The 20,416-nt window shown below is 38.8% G+C and overlaps 1 protein-coding gene across 1 annotated transcript in view; it reads right to left on the bottom strand.

Annotated features, from left to right (window-relative positions):
* Positions 1-14,098, bottom strand: part of CNTN5 (contactin 5) — a 763,035-nt gene extending 748,937 nt beyond the window's left edge. The window contains exons 1-2 of the mRNA XM_087966176.1: positions 13,969-14,098; positions 13,515-13,701 (exon numbers count right to left, since the gene is read on the bottom strand). The gene's annotated coding sequence lies outside the window, so the exon portion shown is untranslated. The remainder of the gene's footprint in view (positions 1-13,514; positions 13,702-13,968) is intronic.
* Between the last annotated feature and the right edge of the window lie 6,318 nt (positions 14,099-20,416).

Here is a 20,416-nt window from a genome sequence, read left to right as displayed (position 1 = left end):
CAAAATTAGTAAGGTACTACACAGACATCACATCAGGACTGCCTTCAAAACAGACAGAAAAATAGCAGCCATCCTTAGCAACCCCAAAGATAAAATTGACCTGGAAAACCAAGGCATATCTGACGAAGTCCCCTGTGCATCATGCCCGCCACATACATTGGACAGACCAATAGAAGAATAAGCACCCGCCTGGATGAACACAAAAATGCAGTCAAAAAGCTGGAACACACTTCCTCACTAGTCCAACACATGGAAGCCACAGGTCATAGCATCAACTTCAATGGCACCAAAACCCTGGCCACTATAGAAAACCCTAATCACAGAATCATCAGAGAAGCCATAGAGATTGAAAAAAGACCAGAAAGCATGAATAGAAGAGATGATTCCACCAGGCTGTCAATCATTTGGAAGCCTGCACTCACAAACAAAAAAATCTCCACACCACAAGCCAGGCAAACACTTGGGCACAAACAGATCCCCCTGATACCTCCAGCTCAAACATCCCAACCAGGCACCCAGATGAAACCCAGCTTCCTAACTAATGATAGCCGTCCATTTACCCGGAAGCCAAGCTGCACTAAAGGCCTCCATTAAAGCAACACAATGCTGCCAGCCAATCAAGATACAAAAAGAGCCAAAAACAGACAGAAGATATTAGAGACACCAATCAAGCAGAACACAGCAAACTCCGAGACCAATAAACACAGACCAAGACTCCCAACCAATCAGGATGAAGAAAAACCATTCTGGCACAGCAATAGGCTGCCCCAAATTCAAATCTGAAACTACTGTAAAAGTCTGACTCACAGACGGACACAATACAGAAGCCTGATGATGGCAGATGAGATTCTGCTGAAACGTTGCTACAACTTTAAAAGAACAACTACAATGACGTGGAAAATACCCGAACCAAGCCGAACACCATATATATATATATATATATATATATATATTTTCTTAAGTTTTCGCAGTACTTACATGTATGGCATTCAGTTTGTTCGGTATTTTCCCACGTCATAGTAGTTGTGCTTTTAAAGTTGTAGCGATTGCTGCAGAATCTCATCTGCCATCATCAGGCTTCTGTATAGTGTTCATCTGTGAGTCAGGCTTTACAGTGGTTTCAGAACTCAAAAGCCTGACTCACAGATGAACACTATACAGAAGCCTGATGATGGCAGATGAGATTCTGCCGAAACGCCGCTACAACTTTAAAAGCACAACTACAATGACGTGGGAAAATACCCGAGCAAAGCTGAATGCCATACATGTAAGTACCCGCAAAAACTTAAGAATATATATATATATATATATATATATATATATATATATATATATATATATATATATATATATATATATATATGGATCTTTGGTTATTCGGGTTTTCTCCCCGCGTAGATTGGAAGTATCAAGGCAACGTTTCGATGAAGTCTCATTCATCATCTTCAGGCTTCTTGTCTTCAGCTCTGTGCTTCTCAGAGTGATGTGAGCTTGCAGCTGCTTCTTCCTTTTAACTGCTAGTGGGGTGTGACTTGATTGGTTGGGGGCTTGGCTGTGTTCTGATTGGGTGGGGTGTGTTCTCATTGGTTGGGGTTTGGCTGTGTTCTGATTGGTTGGGGGTTGGCCATGTTCTGATTGGCTGGAGGTGTGTTCTGTTCAGGTGGGGCTTGGTTGTGCTCAGGTTGGTCTTAGTTACTGGGGATTTGAGCTGGTGAGCTGTGATCTTGCTGTTTGGCTTCGAGTTTTTGGTCGTGCTGCATCTTCATGGTGGGGGGTCAGTTCGCTTCATGTATGGCTCAGGGTGGGTTGAAGTGGGAGTGATGCAGCTGCAGTGCGGCTTCTGGTCTGTGGTCGTGTCTCATCTTCTGTATGGGTGTGAGTCTGCTTTTTACGTGGAAGTGTGGTGGTGGCATCTTGTGTGGCCCTCGTGGGTGTGGAGTCTGGTGTCATTCATCATGTTAGGTACTGCTGTTCATGAGGGCGGTTTCAAATGGCTGGTAAGCGGGAGGTGTCATCTCTTTTATTCATGCTGTGTGGGCGTTTCTATCTCTATGGCTTCTCTGATTATTCTGTTGTTGAAGTGTTCGGTTTTATTATTATTTTATTTATTTTTATTTATTTTTATTATTTTATTTATTATTATTTTATTTATTATTATATTATTTTATTTTATTATTCTGTTGTTGAAGTGTTCGGTCCGAATAACCAAAGATCCACATACAAATACCCGCAAGAACCTCAGAAAACATATATATATATATATATATATATATATATATATATATATATATATATATATATATATATATATATATATATATATACACACACACACACACACACACACACACACACATTCAAACTAGATTGATGTTTCTCTGTGTCGTGTGTGTGTGTGTGTGTGTGTGTGCATAATGGTTATCTTTTGAGAGCTGAATGCAATGAAATTTCAATTTGATGTACGCTGATTAGTGTCCATTTAAAGTGACAATAAAGTTTCTATTCTATTCTGTTCTGTTCTATTTTCTATTCTATTCATAGGAAACAAGCATGTCTGATGGCACTCTATAATTCATAAACAGTTTTATTGCTGCTTACAAGGTCTGCCCTATCTGTGTTTATTTTTTCCCAAGATTCATTTAATTAAAAGTAACACAGGCCACTTAAGCAGCCTTAGAACAGTGGTCGCCAACTATTGGGGGGCGGCCCACTGGTGGGCCGTGAGAAAATGTTGGTGGACAGCAGAGAAATCCCACCTCAGAGCACCCCCCCAAAGCAATTAATCCAGGCTGTGCAGAAACACAAGGCTGCACTGCCCACATGGCCCACAGGAACCCTCCCCACCCACTCACTGCTTACCTGGCAAACTTGCCTGCTAAATTTCTATTTTTCCTTTTTCCGACCATCAGGTGTTCTGCTGTGCCAGGAGATTTAGATTAGCTAGGAAGCAGGAAATGGTTGGATTTCTTGCTTTCTAGCTAGTCTTTAGATCTTCGGCTCTGCTTTTAAGCACAGCCGAACCTCCCTTAGGACTGAAGGTTCTATTATTCAGTGCAGACTCATGGCAAGCAAATTTGAGAGACTGAGCTAGCCAATGGCAGATAGATAGATCACTGAATGATTCTGTGAGCAACTCAACTTGCCTGCCTGCTTTGCCTGATTTTGGGTAAAAGTTGCTCTTTTTTTATAAAAAATTCAATATTTACAGACATGGTGTGTTGTGAGATAATTTTGTGAGTTCACTTGCTAGCAAATTTTATGTGACAGATTGAGCTAGCTGATGGCAGATAGATAGTTCTCTGAATAAATCTGCGATTCTGTGAGCAACTCAATCTGCCTGCCTGCTTTGCCTGATTTTGGGTAAAAGTTGCTATTTTTTTATAAAAAATCAATATTTATATAGATATTTATAATATTTACATACAAGCCATGCCCAGCCAGTCACATGACCACCAAGCCACACCCACAAATTTGGCCACACCCACAGAACCGGTTAGTGGTCCCTGGGATTTAAAATTATGAGTTTGGTGGACCCTGACGTCCAAAAGGTTGGCGACCCCAGCCTTAGAAAATAGCTATTTTTTTTAAAAAAAAGATTAGTAACCATTGTCCAGTGCTTCAGTTTGGAAATTCTACCAGTCCCAAATGTGTGAGGATAAAGGATGGGATTGGGACACAGGAAAGCTGGTTGATACTTGCAGAGTGGATTAACAAGGAACTCATTTCAAGATTTCAATAAAACGATACATTTTATGTCTCAAGATATGAATGTTATTTTATGAGAAAGCTGTGCAAAAGAGAGCTTTGGAGTTCTCCGAATTCTCCAGGGGAGCAAGAAATTTCTTACAGGCAGGTTTTCCCATTTCCAGTAACATTAGGACCACTACTATAAAAAAAAAAAAGCCAATAGAAGGAATTTATCCATGTTATGTTTACTTGGTACTTAACTGGAGAGCACGGAACCAGGAAGGCAGCAGATCATTTGAGAAACAATCGAACAGTGTGAGATGGGCCATTCAGACAACCCCTCGGTTACCTTATATAGTAAATAAATCCATAGAATAATACTATATTCACCCCATAAGCATTTCTGAAATTGTCCTTTGAAAGACTAATAGTATTCTCTTTCATCAAACTGAATAAAAACTGATAGGAAAGCACGCAGACAGATTTCCCTGTCCAGTACTAGAATTTACTTAAATTTATGTATTTAATATGTTTGTATACTGTCTTTCTAAATAATTTTTTTCCAGAATTCATGGGTAGCATTAAGGCTAGTTCATGACTAAATCCCTTTGAAATTAATGGAATTTAATTTATCTACTTCGATGCTGCCATTGATTCCAACAACTTCACCATAGTCTGTATTCTATCACATAGGAAAAAAAACAACCATAATGTCTTGAAGTAAGGAATTAAAGTATTGTTGGGCAGCAATAACCCTTGAAACTATTTGAACAGATGTACGGAATAAATTAAACCTTTTGTTTTGTGTTTAAAAAAAGGAGAAAGAGAGGAAAAGAGGAGGAGGAATTTCTAATTAATAATTAAAATTCGTATTTATTTTGAAAAGATGCACTGTACTATCTTTTAATCATAAATAAGAAATAACTCCTTGGAATACATAGCAAACAACTAACTAACTAAATAACTAACCACCAAAGTTGTCTTCTGCTTGTTTTGTGTTTAGACCTACTCCATGATCACAGCATGATCTCAAAATTGACCCTCAAATGTTGTCTATCCATGTGCTAAATACCTTTAGAGTCTCCCTTCAAACTTTGTGATTCTATGACATCGAAGTTCTGGTATATCCCTTTTTCAAGAATATCACTTCAAGCCTTACATTGGCTCTGTTCACAGACTTGCAAGCAGCTTGCAAAGAAAAAAAGCTAGATAAATCAATGGTTTGTAGCACCTCAGATATGCAAAATCTGCAAATGTCATAAACTCCCACCTGGCTGGATAACAGCAATAGCAGGAGAAAAGCAAGCCTGCTTATACCATTTTTCAAGCTCAGGGTTTTTGTTTTTTTTTGATGGATGACAAGGTTTTACACAGCTGAAAAAGAAGCCTGTCTTTTATGAGAATTCAACACGTATGCTAAATCTGTCTCAGGAAGCTAGAGAGTTCTGTGTTTTCTTTTAAAGTACAAATTATTGAATGCTAGTTAAATAGAGACATGGCAAACTTCCCTTGAGATTTCTTAAATTACCTTTCTCGTTACTATCAAAGCCACATGAAAAAACTGATTTGACTAGAGCTAAGAACAAGGATGTGTGGAAGGGTGCTATGCTGGACGAAATGTTTGGGAAATTAGTATGTTTCTCCAAAAAGACGACCCACTTTGAAAAGAATCCCTATCAGAGTTTTGAGCGCATGTGATCAAATTAAGCCCCACTCACAAAATTAGCCCTAATTAAGACCCCGCTCACCTGGGATGTAGGGGGTGGGGTGAGGCACATAGGTTAAAAAATAAGCTAGGGTGGGGATGGGTGTTATGAACTAATAAAAACTATTTAATAAAAACTTGTCAACCTTACGAGAAAAGCAGGCTCGTAATCCTGCACCTTTGATTGGCCCATGAATAGCGAGCAGGGATTGGTCCTTACGGAGCAGCCTGATTGGCTATTAGTTGAACATCTCTCATTGGGTACAATTTAAACGTGGGAATGCAAATCATTGGTTAACGGGTCAGCAGCCAGCTCTATAAAAGAGCTGCTGCTGCTTCCCATGGTTTTTGCTCTGTTCTTAATCGTTAATAAAGAGTTGAAGTTCACAAGTTCTCTGCCTCGTCTCCGTTCCTTGCGTCCATGCTCAGAACATAACAATGGGGGTGGTGGAGCTGCCCTATTTACCAGCCTTGCACATACCGACACCTATCTCGCCTTCCTCTGCAGCTGCTTCTTCTGTGGCTGCTTGCCACCACTCACATGCATCGCCCCAGCTTCCATTTTGCCTTCAGATGCCTTCCAGAAAGCCCTCTGTAGCCAATAACAGAGCTCTGGATCGATATGGAGCTCTATTATCGGCAGCAGAGGGCTTTCTGGAAGGCATCTGAAGGCAAAACGGAGGCCTCGGTGATACTTGCGAGTGGCGGCAAACAGCCGCAGAAGAAGTGGGCCCAGCAGCGGGTGCCTGCTGGCAGGGCTGTCGGTGCCACCGCTGCAAGGTGAGTCGATAATTAGAACCCTCCAAAAAGAAGGCCTAGCCATATTTTCGGGGGTCAAAAGAAAATAAGTTCCAGCCTCCTTTTTGGAGAAACACAGTAGGCCAGGAAAATGCATGTGTAGAATCATTTTTAGAAAGAGTTCCACCTTAATCTGTTTAGAAAGATTAAGTTTTCGAATATGTGAAATAAGTATAAGTCTAGTCATATAGACTTCTGCATTTAGGCAAGAAAACCCAAATACACAGCTATGGTATGTACTATAGGTGCTATCTGGCTTGATAGTAGTAACTGGGAATGGTGATTTTACAGTATCCTTCCACTGCCACACCCACCAAGCCACACCACAACCACCAAGCCACGCCCACATAACCAGTAATAAAAAAATTTGAAACCCACCACTGGAGAGATAGATGATAGATCGTGATAGTGAGAGAGAGAGAGAGATGATAGAGATAGATAGATGAGAGATTAGAGAGAGAGAGAGAGAGATGATAGAGATAAAGAGATAGATCATGATAGTGAGAGAGAGAGAGATGATATAGATAGATGAGAGATTAGAGAGAGAGAGAGATGATAGAGAGAGATAAAGAGATAGATCATGATAGTGAGAGAGAGATGATATAGGTAGGTAGGTAGGTTAAGTTAGGTAGTTTCCACAATTGGCTAATTCACCCTGGCTATTTGCCATAAAGATGGACTTCCCTGCCTTACAGAGTACATGCCTTTGCTAAAATTGGCTCTGCAGACTTTGATTTCTGCAATGTATTCAAATATAAAAGCTGAACAAAGTTCAGATAGAATTAAATACGAAACTATTAATATGCAATGCCTAGTGCAGTGGTGCATTAGACTCCCTGCCTAACTTTTTTTTTTAAAAAAAGCATTTTCAAATAATTACATAGGGTGAAGGAATGACTTATAGCATCATATATATTTAAAAGAAGATCTTTGGACTCCATAAAGGTCCCACAGGCATTGTTAGAAAATAAAAAAAGTTTGGCTGACTCTGGAGTACTGCTCTGTTTGGAAGCGTGCCCAAAGGTATTCGTGGCATTGAAGGCTTTCGTCAAAATAATGAAACCAGCATTGCGGTATCACAATGTAAGCTTCATCCCTTGTGTGTTTTGTGTCTACGTTCAATGGCATGAAAGAGGTGGAGCTTGTATCACATCTGCTCCCCTTTGTACCCCTTCTTATGGGCTCTCTCATGAACAGGCAGCTCTATCATGGTAGGCTTTTTGTGAAATTCTCTACGTCATGTTCTCAAATTTCTCAATTAAATCAGTGATAATAATAACAAAAGTGGCACTGGACGTTTTGGTGATCATGATACAGGAAAAGATGTCATTTTAGTCCGTGATTTTATAGATTCATGCCATTTTCTTGATAGCAATATAGAAATGAATTGCCACTACCACATTTTCCAAAATCTTACTTTAGCTTCTTAGCCTGGTTTAAAAATTTAGGGTTTTATGATGTTTTCCCATCTAAGTGCTAACCAGATTCATCATTTTTTAAGCTTTTTAAAAAAATCAATCATAATTTCTTAGGTACTGTCACCTAGGTGTTAAATCATCTTTATTCTGAATTTGTATTCTGTCTTTCAGTGCAGGTCAGAAGAAGAAGGAAAAAAACCCATAAAATGTTGCAATCTAATTTTAAAAAATATTGAAATCACTGCTGAATTGGAAGGTATCTTCTTTCCTAGAGGCAGATAACTCATCACTCGTAAGGTAGGGGCAACAGAGGAGGAGACAAAAGTACACATTGACCCCTCCCTAAAAAAGTCAATCTGTCCATTTAAAATAGAATATCATAAACTGGAGCCTTGAAAAAAAGAACATCTCTTGACTGCCACAGATATTAAAACTATACTTCAGTTTGAAAATGTTTGTATTGTCACCTCATGGAAGAGTTTATATCTAGGCTACTTAACATTGGAAATCTAATTCAAGTGCAAACCTTATTATCCTTCAAAGAGATTTTAGACTCACTAAGCATTGGTGTTCTTGTGGAAGTAATCATACGTTCCTTAAGCAAGGAAGCTTAGACGTATATATTTCTCTGTCATTTCAGCTGAATGCTTGAGAGGAGTCTACAGAGCATTTGTATTTAAATGATTATATTAAACACGCTGAGAAATATTATTTACTTGTAAAAATGGGTTTATTATAGAGGTGCAGCACTGAAGTGAGCAATAAAAAGGCTGCCTGAAATCTTGCAGGGGGATGCCAGATTAAAACAACAACAACAGAAATAAACACAGCCAAGAACAGGACAAAGAACTGAGAACGGTCAGAATGCTTACTTCGATTTAACTGATACATAATTAAAATTAATCACCGTAATTATGCATAATAGTATTTAAAGTATGGGTTCCCGTGGCATAAACTCCGTTACTGAATTTAGAGTGAAATTTTGATATAATGGACTAAATGGAATGGAGGTATCTTTCATTTCCAACTCAGTTGGAAAGTATGCTGTTGGTGAAAGCTTCCATAATTTGTACAAAGGCATCATTATGCAAATTTGGTAATTTGAGGCAAATAATGTAGGTTGCACTATTTGCATGTTGATGTCATTATACAAAAGTCCAAGCACAAATTTGGCCCATTGCCTGCAGAGCCCACATGTAGGGAAATCTGATAAATTAAGGTTTCACCATTACCTATCCCAAATCATAATCTAACTACAAAATAATAATAACAATTGTTGATCTGATTTGAAAGCCTTCCATTCATGAATCACGCTTACAGGGGTTAAAACAATAAAAAAATAAGAGCAATATAGGTTTTGCAGTATAAGCATGCGGACTGAGTTTGTTTAATGCAGCAACCATAAAATTGTTGGCTCCCTGCTTTTTTATCTTGTCTCCTAGATTTTTATCTCTTAATGTTTTTATTTGCTGTGCTTTTATAATGGAATATTTTCATGGTTTTCAATGTTTTCATGTTATAAACTACCCAGAGTTGATGGATAGAAGATGAGCGGCAAATAAATTTTATGAATGAATGAATATATAAATTGCTGAAAATTAATATCTAGTGAACATAATTAATGAAAAAATGTTCTCATTCTGTCAGATTAACATTAAAATACAGGGAGACCTTCCAAAGTGTATATGTTTGTGTGTATGAGTGATGTGGCTTTATGTTGCCTCTACCCAAAAAATGCCTATCCCCCAAACCTGAATAAATCCAACTAAGCTCACTCCCAATAAACGTGCAAAAGGATACAGACATCCCTTTGGATGTAGTTAAGAATACAGTATTCCTGGCTACCTCCATGTGCTTATCTTAAAATCCCTACCCTTCTAGGGGAGGGTTCGTTATGCCAGCTTGTGGAATTTTATGAAAGGAAAAGCTGTGGATTTTTCCCCAGCTCCTTCCATTTCACACACACACCCTCTTTTCCTAAACAAATGCCACCAAAGAGAGGAAAAATGAAAGATTACTTATTTTGGCTGAAAACTGCGGGGACGTACCATGGGAAAAAGTTAGCCTTTTGCGCGATGCATTGCAATGCATCGCAAATTATTTTTTTAAAAAAAATATAGCATCTTAGATAGACATACATAGAAAAGTGTTTTCATTTTTGACTCCACAAAGAGGACATTTTACCCTTTGTTGACATGCACTGGTCCCTAAACCGTTTTTGGAATACCTTCCAGTACTATCAACTTTTCTTTAATAGAATCAATAGTTTTTCCGGAACACCAAACAAGTTAATTTTTTTCTTTTTTTCTTTTTGGTAAACCACATCAATCAAAATCACATCAGCAACTTATTCAGTGGATTCTCGAAAACCTAGACTTTTCTTTCAGGATGCAAACAGAATCTCATACACTTTGCCCTCTGTTCTGTTACAGTATCTAGGGGCGCCTATTCCTGTAGCAGCTGCATCATGTTTATCTAAAATACCCTCAGTTGAATCCCTTGATCTTTACTGAAAGGTTAAGCTGTCCTAGCCAGGAAAAAAAAAATCTGTTCATCTCAATTTCAACTCCTAGGGTAAAAAAAAAAAACCTTATTGAATTTAATAACAAAAAAGTTACATAATTCCCTATGCCGTGCATTTGAAGAGCCACTCAGATATAGAACTTCATACAACGGGGCTGTAATTGTTATTCCTGTTTTAGAGAACTGTAGCAAATCAGAAAATATGCTAAGCCAAGATACTGTATACAGTACTGAAAAAAAAAATTAGAGGAAATTTCTAAATATCCTTCTACTTTTTTCCTTAGGGAAAAAAATAGAAATTACATACCAGATAATTTCATAGCCATCTGTTTAATTGTGCATGTTGCATGTCTCTGTGTCTTTGCTGAAGAGGCTTAGTGATTTTCTTATATTTTCTACATCCCGTTCTAAATTCAGAGACCAATTGATCCAAAAGGAGATTTGATTGAATCTCAAAATCAAACTGACTTTCGGAATTGTCTATCTGTTTGAAATTGAATCATCCACTGCCTCCAAATCTATCCAAAGATTTGGAAGATACATAAGAGTTATTTCCCTCACTTGTAATTTAATTGACTTTCTGAAGTGGGTTGACCCAAGCTGTTTAGAGCATTGAATTGACGTCCTTTTCTTAATCAATTCCACGATTTGAATCATCTGAGTCAAATCAACAATCTGGATTAAAACAGAATTGCCCACGCAGTGACAGAGTCACATGTAACTAACATACAAAGAATATGGACATTTATCAAAAAAGAAAAAAAAGAATCTTACTCCATTAGAATTAAGGTCCAAAAACTTAAAAATGAAAAGACAGCCTTTATCTGGTGTGCATTCTTATAAAAAACCTACTCAGGATCCTACAAAGTTATTGAATGATTAGCATCTTTCAACAATCTTTGCCTCCATGAATTTGTCTATCCCCATTACAATCTCTAAACTTATGGTCAACGCCCCATCAGATACCACTAAATTTGATAACTTTACTGAGTTACATGAACAAACACTTCCTTGCTGATGCTGTGACTTTACAAATTGTGAAATTAAGACTTGAGAAAGAATGCACACTAAAAGACAATAAAGAAGATGAAATATGAAAGACAAGACAATCCCTACATTGATATGGTAACAAAACCACACTTCTCAGAAAAACTGCAACTATCTTTTAAAATCCCTGGTACCAAAACAAGGAGAGACTGAGTAACTAGCAAACCAATGCAAACACAGAGATATATTTAATTACGGATTCCTCCATTGTTCGAAAGACTGCATAAACTAAACAATATGTAATAATACAATTCCTGGCTTCTATATGATACACACTTCAATTAAAATAGTTCAAGCATATCTGGCAATATTTGCTATTATACATCTTTTTTACCATCCCTTCTTCTTTCAGTCTTCTTTCTCTATTGGAAAAATATAGATGACAGTTTCTTTTGTTGCATTTTCTGACTTATTTTCCTATACATATATATATATTTATGTTCCAGAAGCAAACAAAATGAGTTATTACCAAAATGGTTCATTATATGTAAATACGGAATAAGAGTAATAATAATGAAAAAAATGACAATTGTAATTTTATCACTCTCCTTATCAAGCTCCATAAGTATTAATGGTTTATTATATTCAGTGTATTTAAATGTTTCGCAGATACTTTTTAATGCTTTTCTATTTCACTTGTTATTACTTTTCAAGTATTGGAAGATCTTCTATCCACAGTGCTTTTAAGTATCATAACTTTTAGTCATGCTTATTTACTCATATAGTCAAATTAAAATTGGCAGTGTTAAGAACTTGATTACACACCCCTTCCATTCATTTATAGTTTATCCACCATTCCCTTGTAAAATTCTTCTACTTTTGGATTTGCACTTTCTAGTTTGACACATTCTCAAAAGTGTTTTCATTAATTCATGGGTGAATATTTACACTAATGAAAAAAAATGAACTGTGAAACTTCTTTAAAAACTTTCCAAAATTTCCACACTTAGTTTTCTCATAAACTGCACATAACATGAAACTACTTGTAATAAAACTTCATAAAGTTAGTTATAATTAACCACCAACCATTCATTACTCTAGTCACCTCACAAGTTCAAAATGCACTTTATCTTGAAAAACCCCATGCAAACATACATATTGTCTAATTCCAGAGATCTGTCCAAATTAGAATTTTGTCTGCTGATGAAGATCAATAAATGATCTCTCGACATTCCAGATCTTAAAGAACAGAGTAAAAAAAAGTGGAAAAGAGCCAAATGATCCTAAAAATTTCTACGTGTGTGTGTGTGTGTGGTGATGACAAGGAGAGGAAGAAAAATTGATCTAACTATAAATATATAACATTATGTTATCCTGTGAGATGTGGGGAAAAGAAAGGAAGGAAGAAAAAAGGAAGAAGGAAGAAAGGAAAGAAAGGGGGAAAGGAAAGAAAGAAGGAAGGAAGGAAGGGAGGGAGGAAGGGAGGGAGGGAGGAAGGAAGGAAGGAAGGAAGGAAGGAAGGAAGGAAGGAAGGAAGGAAAGATTTCTACAAATGCTGGAAAAACTTTCAAAACAGGACCAACAAACTATGTGCCAAATTAAACTAATGAAAGGAACTAAGCAAACATAAGATTGTGTGAAAAGAAGAAACAATTGAATTAGTTCCAAAAAACCCAAATCAAACACATGCCAGGTTGGTCCACATATATAAAAAAGATTTATTAGTTACTTTAGTTTCATCCCCTAATAAAAATCCTTTTAAAAACATCTTTTCAGCAACTGAGAATTTTCCCAAAGGGCTCTTCAACTGCACCACTGAAAACGTTTTCTGTTGACTCACATTTTCACTCTGTTCTTGGCTGATCCTACAACTTAACACAGCCAAACTTCCAGGAACTACACCGAAAGCAACAACCAACAGTCGCCATAAACAGATACTTGCTTGAGTTTGGTCTCTTTTGCTTCCGAGGTGCAAAGAACTATTTAACAATAAATACCACGGAGCAAAAACTACAGCCCAGAAAGAAGACGGTTTTATTTTTCTCCTGCGCTCACCTGTCTGTCTGCTGCCTTTTTCCAAAACTCCAGCCAAGAGGATATTTACCTCTCAACGTCAGCCTACCTACCGGTTTTAACTTTCAGCCAGAGGTGACGGTGATAATTTCTTCCCCGGGCAAACTCAAAAAGACGAAAAGTCGAACCGGCTAGCTACACAAATCCATCCAAAGCTCTGAAGTCTGATTTGGGTCCAAAAGGAGGCCACTAAAACGACACCCTAAGACCAGGCAGGGAAAGACACGGAGTCTATATACACCCGCGCGCGGAGACGCACGTACACACATACACGTATTCCACCCGTTCCTTCTACAGGCAAAGAGAAGGTGGTACCCACTTACCTCTCTTGCTTTTCTCGTTCCTGTTAGCTCTTCGTCGGTTTGGTGGGATTCTGTCCAAGTGCCTTTCGGTTTTGGGCAGCGCTGGAGAGTGGGGTTTGGGGAGGGCAACGAAGCTAGAGTTTTCTTCCCACGATGCGACGGTCCTCCTTTAATCCCAAGCAGGGCATCGAGCTGCGCGATTTCTGGGCTGCGCGAAACGAGAAAACCTTCAGGTGCAAAACAGCATCTTCCTTTCGTTTTGAAGATTGGCAGGTGGGTTAAGGTGGGAGGTCTGAGCTTACCCGTCTCTAAGCTCTCTCAACCTTTTTTTTTTCTTTCTCTGGCTGCGCTTTCTTTCTTTTCTCCCCCCTCCTCTCTCTCTTTCCCTCTTTTCTTCTTCTTCTTTTTAAATGCTCTCTTTCCCCCCCTCTTTTCAGACTGGGATGGTTTGGGAGAAATAGGTATAAGAGGCTACCTGTGGTTGGTGATGCTCTCGCGATCCCGGTCTCTCCGCCAATGCCTACTTGCTTCCCCCTCGCTCGCCGCCTCCGAATGGCTGGGAGCTCCTCGCAAGCTCTGTGTGGTAGTTCCTCCGCGTGTGTGTGTGTGTGTGTGTGTGTGTGTGTGTGTGTATGTGTGTGTGTATGAGCGCGCGTACTCCTCTCCTCTCCTCTCCCCACCCCCACACACTCCACAACTCACACACCCAAAGCGCCTCGCTAGATCGCGGTGAAAAGGTTCGTTGTTTTTTGTAGTCGGTCGCTGAGCTTAAAGCGAACGCCCTTTGCAGCCAGTAGCGGATTTAAAACCGGCTGCACCAATGCGTGTAAACCGGGTGGAAAGGAGCGATTGCCGAGTTGGGTTTCACCCTAGGCAGAGTTATTCAGCAGTAGATCCCGTTGAACCCAACGGAGATGTCGCCTACGGAAGTCCAGCGCTAGCTTGGTAGGAACGCCCGTCCCACCGCGTTCGTCTTACCTAAGAGTCCTTAAAATCGTTACAACCACAAAAGGTCCGTTTGGAATCGGACAGCTGAGAATCAGAGTTCTTCTACTCGGAGTTACCCGGAAGAAGGACCCATTGAGCAAAAATGGTGCGCATTCCCAAGAAAACACAGGTTGCAGTTTTATTGCACGCTTGCTTGTTATAGCAGAACTCCATTAAATGCCAAGGAACTGCTCCTAAATCATTTTACATTGGCAACTGCTGTGCCTGAATTTGGATCCGGATTGAATGCACGCGATGTTCTTGACTGTGCCTTATGGACCAAATAGTCATGGGTTTAGTGTTGCCTACTCACAAGTAAGTAAGTTGTATAGGCTTCCATGGTGGTATTGAATTCAACAGGGTTCATTCTTAACTTTGTAGAATATAGCAACTAATTGTGCTTTAGTTTTTAATTGCATTGGCCATATGTGTATTTATTACACAAAACCATATTTGTGTGTGTGTGTGTGTGTGTTTGTGTGCATGAGCATAGGATGGCATTTGTTTCCCTCTCTTTGTTACATCCTCTATCTATGATTTCTCTACTACTACTACTACTACTACTATTATTATTATTATTATTATTATTATTATTATTATTATTATCATTATCATTATTATTATTATTTATATTTCTATCTGATTTGTTCAATTTGCATTTTTGAACTTTTGCTTATACATCTTGTCATTCATTCTCAACTGACTACAGTTATCTTTTTCTAAAAATTCACTATTATTTGTTATTTTGGGTTTCCTTTACTCTTGTTTTCACTTGTCTTCATTTTCATGTTCTTGTTTGAAAAGTAGTTCAAAGATCTGAATCCTAGAAATACATAATAAAATACCTAGTTTCCTAACTTTAAAGGTGTTTTTACTAGGTTAAAAAAAAACCCATTGATTTTATATTTCAGTAAATATTTTTCAGCTCCAGCCGCAAAGAGTTACCCTAAATGTATTTATTCCTGCCACGTGCAATCTAGAATGCTGTCAGGTGCAATCTAGAATCTATTGTAATAAATATTCAGAGATTATGATGCAGCCTAGCTATAAACAAAAAATGTTTTGATTAGATGCAGAATATTCTTGATCATCACAGAAAGTGTCAGTGTTATTTAAGGTTTGCCCACATAAATGTATTATGTGGGCAAACCTAAACCTTAAATAACACTGAGTTTCTCTTGCAGAAGATTCAAGTTTTCAGTAAGTTTTTATTATATGAAAAAAGTTGTTCCTGATTTCAATGCATTGAATGCATTGATTGAAATTCCCATTAACTCTTTACTCTAAGGAGGTTCCACTGTTCTGAATAGAAATCAGTTATTGCCCTTAAGGATGGACTCTGGAGTAGAAATCTAGAACGTAAGATAGAAGATGCTGACATGTTGGAAAGAACTCAAGCATTGCCACTGCCATCTAAAGTCTAAGATGCTCTGTAACTTGTTAACTTTGTATTAATATACAACCATTGTTGTAAACAATGTAACCATTGTAAACCAATGGTTGCTTGTAAGCAATAGCTTGTTGACTTACCTTGGAGGGTCAACAATAATTTTGGTCTATATTGTGAATAATTGTTTTGGGTGCTTTTTCCCTTCCAGTCTATGCTTTGTACTTGGAAGTCCCTCTTACTTTGGCCATCTCATCTTAAAGTTCATGGACTTCACTGAAAATTATGAAGCCCTAGACAATGAAGACTTGTGGCCAGTCTAAAGTAGAACTGATTTATATAATGATTGGTGGCACTGTAAGGAATTTTAAAAATGCATAAGGCATTGTAACACCTAACAGTGTATAAAAATGTAATATGCACATTATGCAGCAAATTAAGATGGAACACACACGATGGCAAGCACACAATGTGGTCATAACAAAAGTTTCACCTTCATATATTAGGATAACAATGCCTAAGGCAAGTACTTAAATTATGGGCTTTGCATCACAATGTCACCTTGCTGGTTTCATTCATACTCCCTATTCCTAACCACCCCCTATCCCAATGCTTATGAAGTGTTGGAAGCATCTATAATAATAATAAAATGATTGGGAAAAACTGAAAAAATATTGAGTAATATTGGAAAATACAGCAGTTGCATTTTCTAATTCCAGGTTTTGGAGCTTAGATGACATGATGATTGCTTACAATTGTCCAAAGTCAACCTATTAAAAAAGATGGGTGGAATAGGAATATATACATGGACCATCTTGAACTCTACTTTCATATTGTATATGACTCTAGATACCAGATTTCCAGAAGTTAATGATCATTTACAAGAGGTTCCAAGGAGGTTAGCAAAAATGGCATAAGATCTTGAGTTCAGTTCTGAGGTCAGACTGCAAAACTTGAGATATCATGTTTTTCTTCAGTCTGAAGAAAAAGAAGATTAAGCAGAGACATTGCAACAATGTTCTGGTATATAGAAGATGGTCAGGAATTAATTTCTATTGCCACACAAAACAAGACAGTTTTGTCCATTATTTTATGTTTTATATGTTGCAGTGATCTAATTTTTTATTAAATGTAAGAACAACCTTCCTGATGGTAAAATTGGTGCAACGATCTACTTATGGGGATTGTGGGTTCTTCTTCTACAAAGGTTTCTCAGAGTGTGATGGGATAGTTTAATTAGTTTTCCTGCATACTGCATTGCAGAGGGATGGGCTAGACTGGAGGTTCCTTCCATCTCCATAAATACATTATTCTATGAAGACTTAGTATTAGTGGGAGGTCTTTACAGGAGTAGCAATAGCTCACATCCTACAGAAGGCATGGAATATCTGCCCCACTCCAAAGTCTGTAAGTAGGGCCACTGTTTTCCTTCAGTGTTTTACTTCAAAGGGGAGCTTTGATTACCTCTCCAACCAAATAACTTACTCCTTTGAAGTTCTGCGCTGTCCTAGCATTATGCCAGCAGGGTATTACTTCCAAATAGTAAGGGCTGAATAAAACCCATGAAGGTTCATTGCTCCTAAAGTCATGACTCCTTGAATGGTAATGTCCAAAGATAAAAACATTTTTCTTTCTTTTTTGAAGACTCGTTTATAATGCAGTGTAAAAATAGAGGAAGAACTACCTACTAGATGAGATCAGTCTGGTTTTTCTTATCATCAGAGGGGGTATTCAGCAGGTTCTGACCAGTTCTGGAGAACCGGTAGTGGAAATTTTGAGTAGTTCGGAGAACCAGCAAATACCACCTCTGACTGGCCCCGCCTCCATCTATTCTGTGCCTCCCGAGTCCCAGCTGATCGGCTGGGTCTTCTTTTGTTGCCCTACACAGGAGAATGGAGCTGGAAAGAGGTTAGTGGGGTGGGGAGGGAATGGGTATTTTGCAGTAACCTTCCCCCAGGAATGTGGAGGGAATGGGATTTTGCAGTAACCTTCCCCCAGGAGTGGGGAGGGAATGGGATTTTACAGTATCCTTCCCCTGCCATGCCCACCAAGCCACACCATGCCCATAGAACCAGTAGTAAAAAAAATTTGAATCCCACCACTGCTTATCATGCTTCTTCTTCCCAAGCCCTGAACACAATTTTAAAGGCATTTTTTTTTAATCAAGTTTGTTCGTTTTCCCTCTCCTTCTTTCCTTACTGACATGTATGCACACAGAAATATATTTCTGTTCTTCATTTTCCCATTTCTCCTGCTTCAGTTCATAGCCAGCATGAAAGATCCATTTGAGAACAGAAGACGTTCCTCAAAACAGATCATCTCTGATCTCTTTAACTGACCTCGTAAACGCCGAGAACAACGGAAGACCAGAAGCTACCCTTTTCCCTTGCTGAGTGGCTCATGATCCAGGAGATAGAGTGGGACAATTGGTTCTTCATTTGGAGATATGGACCACCCAGAAGCTCCAATGGGCTGCAGCATTTTCAAAGAAAATGTACTTTCATTGCAAATCCAGCGGCGCTACCGCTAAGCCGAAAATAAATCATCTCTTGAAGTATGGAATCACAGAGGACCAGGGATGGTTTCAACGTGGCACCCTGCAATATACTGTGAATTTCTTCTTAAATGTTTATAGTGCAACAGCAGCAATTGAGGGTGGAGAAGGGAAGGGAAGTGGGGGGGGGGAAACAAGCTATAAATCTGTCTGGATTGCAATTTGAGTAACATTATTCCATCACCCTCTCTGCCTTTTCTGATCCTTCCCTAGTCTCAGGATTCATCTGATTCTAACTGAATTAGAGTTAAAATAAATTCAACAACCTTCCTAGCAAATGAAATCTCTCTCTCTCCCTTTTCTATAGTAAACTGAAACTTAATCCTCTGCAAGTTTGGCATTTGGTCTATTAGAAGGGGCAGAATTGTTCACCTGAGCCTCAACAGTCCTTTGTAGTGTCTCCGGACTATGACTGGTGCTACAAATGGCATGGGATTTTAATTTCAGCTAACTTCTTCTCCCCTTGATGTTTGAGTTTAATTTGCACTAGATAAATCACATGCAATAGCCCCAGCCTATAGCTCTTTGCTTTATCTTGCTGCCTTTTTAATTAAAAGTAGGTTTTTGCCTACACGCACATTCCCACACACTCCACAGCCATAGCCCATTCATTTTCAATATATAGGCCTTAATAGCTACTCTAAGAAGGACAGTGATTGTAAGTTCCTTTCTTCTTGCCCCATCTCCAAATATAGTAAGGGGGTGGTGTGTGTGTGTGTGTGTGTGTGATTTTGGCACTGATGAGGGCAAAACCAGATCTAGCTAATTCCTGTGCAAATCCACATGATTAAAGTATAGGATTCTCCCTTCCCCTATTAGTGCAGGTCACATTGTCCAATTGAATGTCATTTTATTGTTATGAGAAAAATTATTTGGTTTTGGCAAACACCTGCCAAAGCGTCCTTGGCTCTCATGCCTTGCCTTCTTGATGTCTGGAGCCTACATTCCATCTCACCCTCCCTGCCCCCCTGGGTTCATTGGCAAGCTGAGAAGCGATAATAGTTGCAACAGCAAAAGTTCAAACTTGACACCTGTATTATTACTAAACAGAAGTAAATGGGTCACTCCTTTCTTTTTTTTTAGCAGTAGGAGTTATCAAAGTGAATTGTTGGCCTGAAGTTGTCCATCATCTTAAGAATGGGTTCATGCTGGTTTCAAATGTATTCAGAAGTTTAAAGGTGGCAAGAAGAGGCTGGAGGTGGTGATTTCACTTTGAAGCATCTGAAATAACCACAACACACATCAGCCAGACATACTGTAATAATTTTGTAGCACACAAAATTATCTGCTACAATGTCCTACCAGTCAATGACTACTTCATCTTCAACCACAACAACAGATACAAACACAACAGATACAAACTCAATGTAAACCACTTCAAACTGGATTGTAGAAAGTATGACTTCAGCAACAGAGTGGTCAATGCCTGCCCCGCCCCCCCCCCCCACACCACCCAAACCCCCACCCGCCCCCCGGCCCGACCCCCCCCCCCACCAAAAACCCCAAAAACCCCCAAAAAAACCCCCCCAAAAAACCCCCCCCCCCCACCAAAAAAAACAAAAAAAAAAAAAAAAAACAAAAAAAAAAAAAAAAAAAAAAAAAAAAAAAAAAAAAAAAAAAAAAAAAGAAAAAAAGGGGGCCCGCCCCCCGCCCCCCCCCCCCCCCCCCCCCCCCCCCCCCCCCCCCCCCCCCCCCCCCCAATGCACTACCTGACCCTGTTGTTACATCCTCTAACCCCCACTCCTTTAACCTCAAACTAACCACTATTGACCTCACCCCATTCCAAAGAGGTCTGTAAGGGGCGTGCATAAGTGCACAATTGTGCCTACCGTCCCTGTCCTTTTGTCCCCATTTATTCATACCTATTTCCTGTATTCTTATGTTTATACTTATACCTATTATCTTGTAAGCAATTGACAAATCAAATAAATAAATAAATACTATGGATGAGGATGAATTGCTCACTGCTGCAGTGATTATTTATGTTTGTTATCC

This window comes from Notechis scutatus, chromosome 5 (assembly GCF_049901735.1).
Source record: "Notechis scutatus isolate UNSWTSFEM ecotype Mainland chromosome 5, rNotScu1.2, whole genome shotgun sequence".
In the NCBI taxonomy this organism is placed as follows: Eukaryota; Metazoa; Chordata; class Lepidosauria; order Squamata; family Elapidae; genus Notechis; species Notechis scutatus.
The sequence above is the reverse complement of the archived record's forward strand: the minus strand, read 5'-3'. Positions and strand labels throughout refer to the sequence as shown.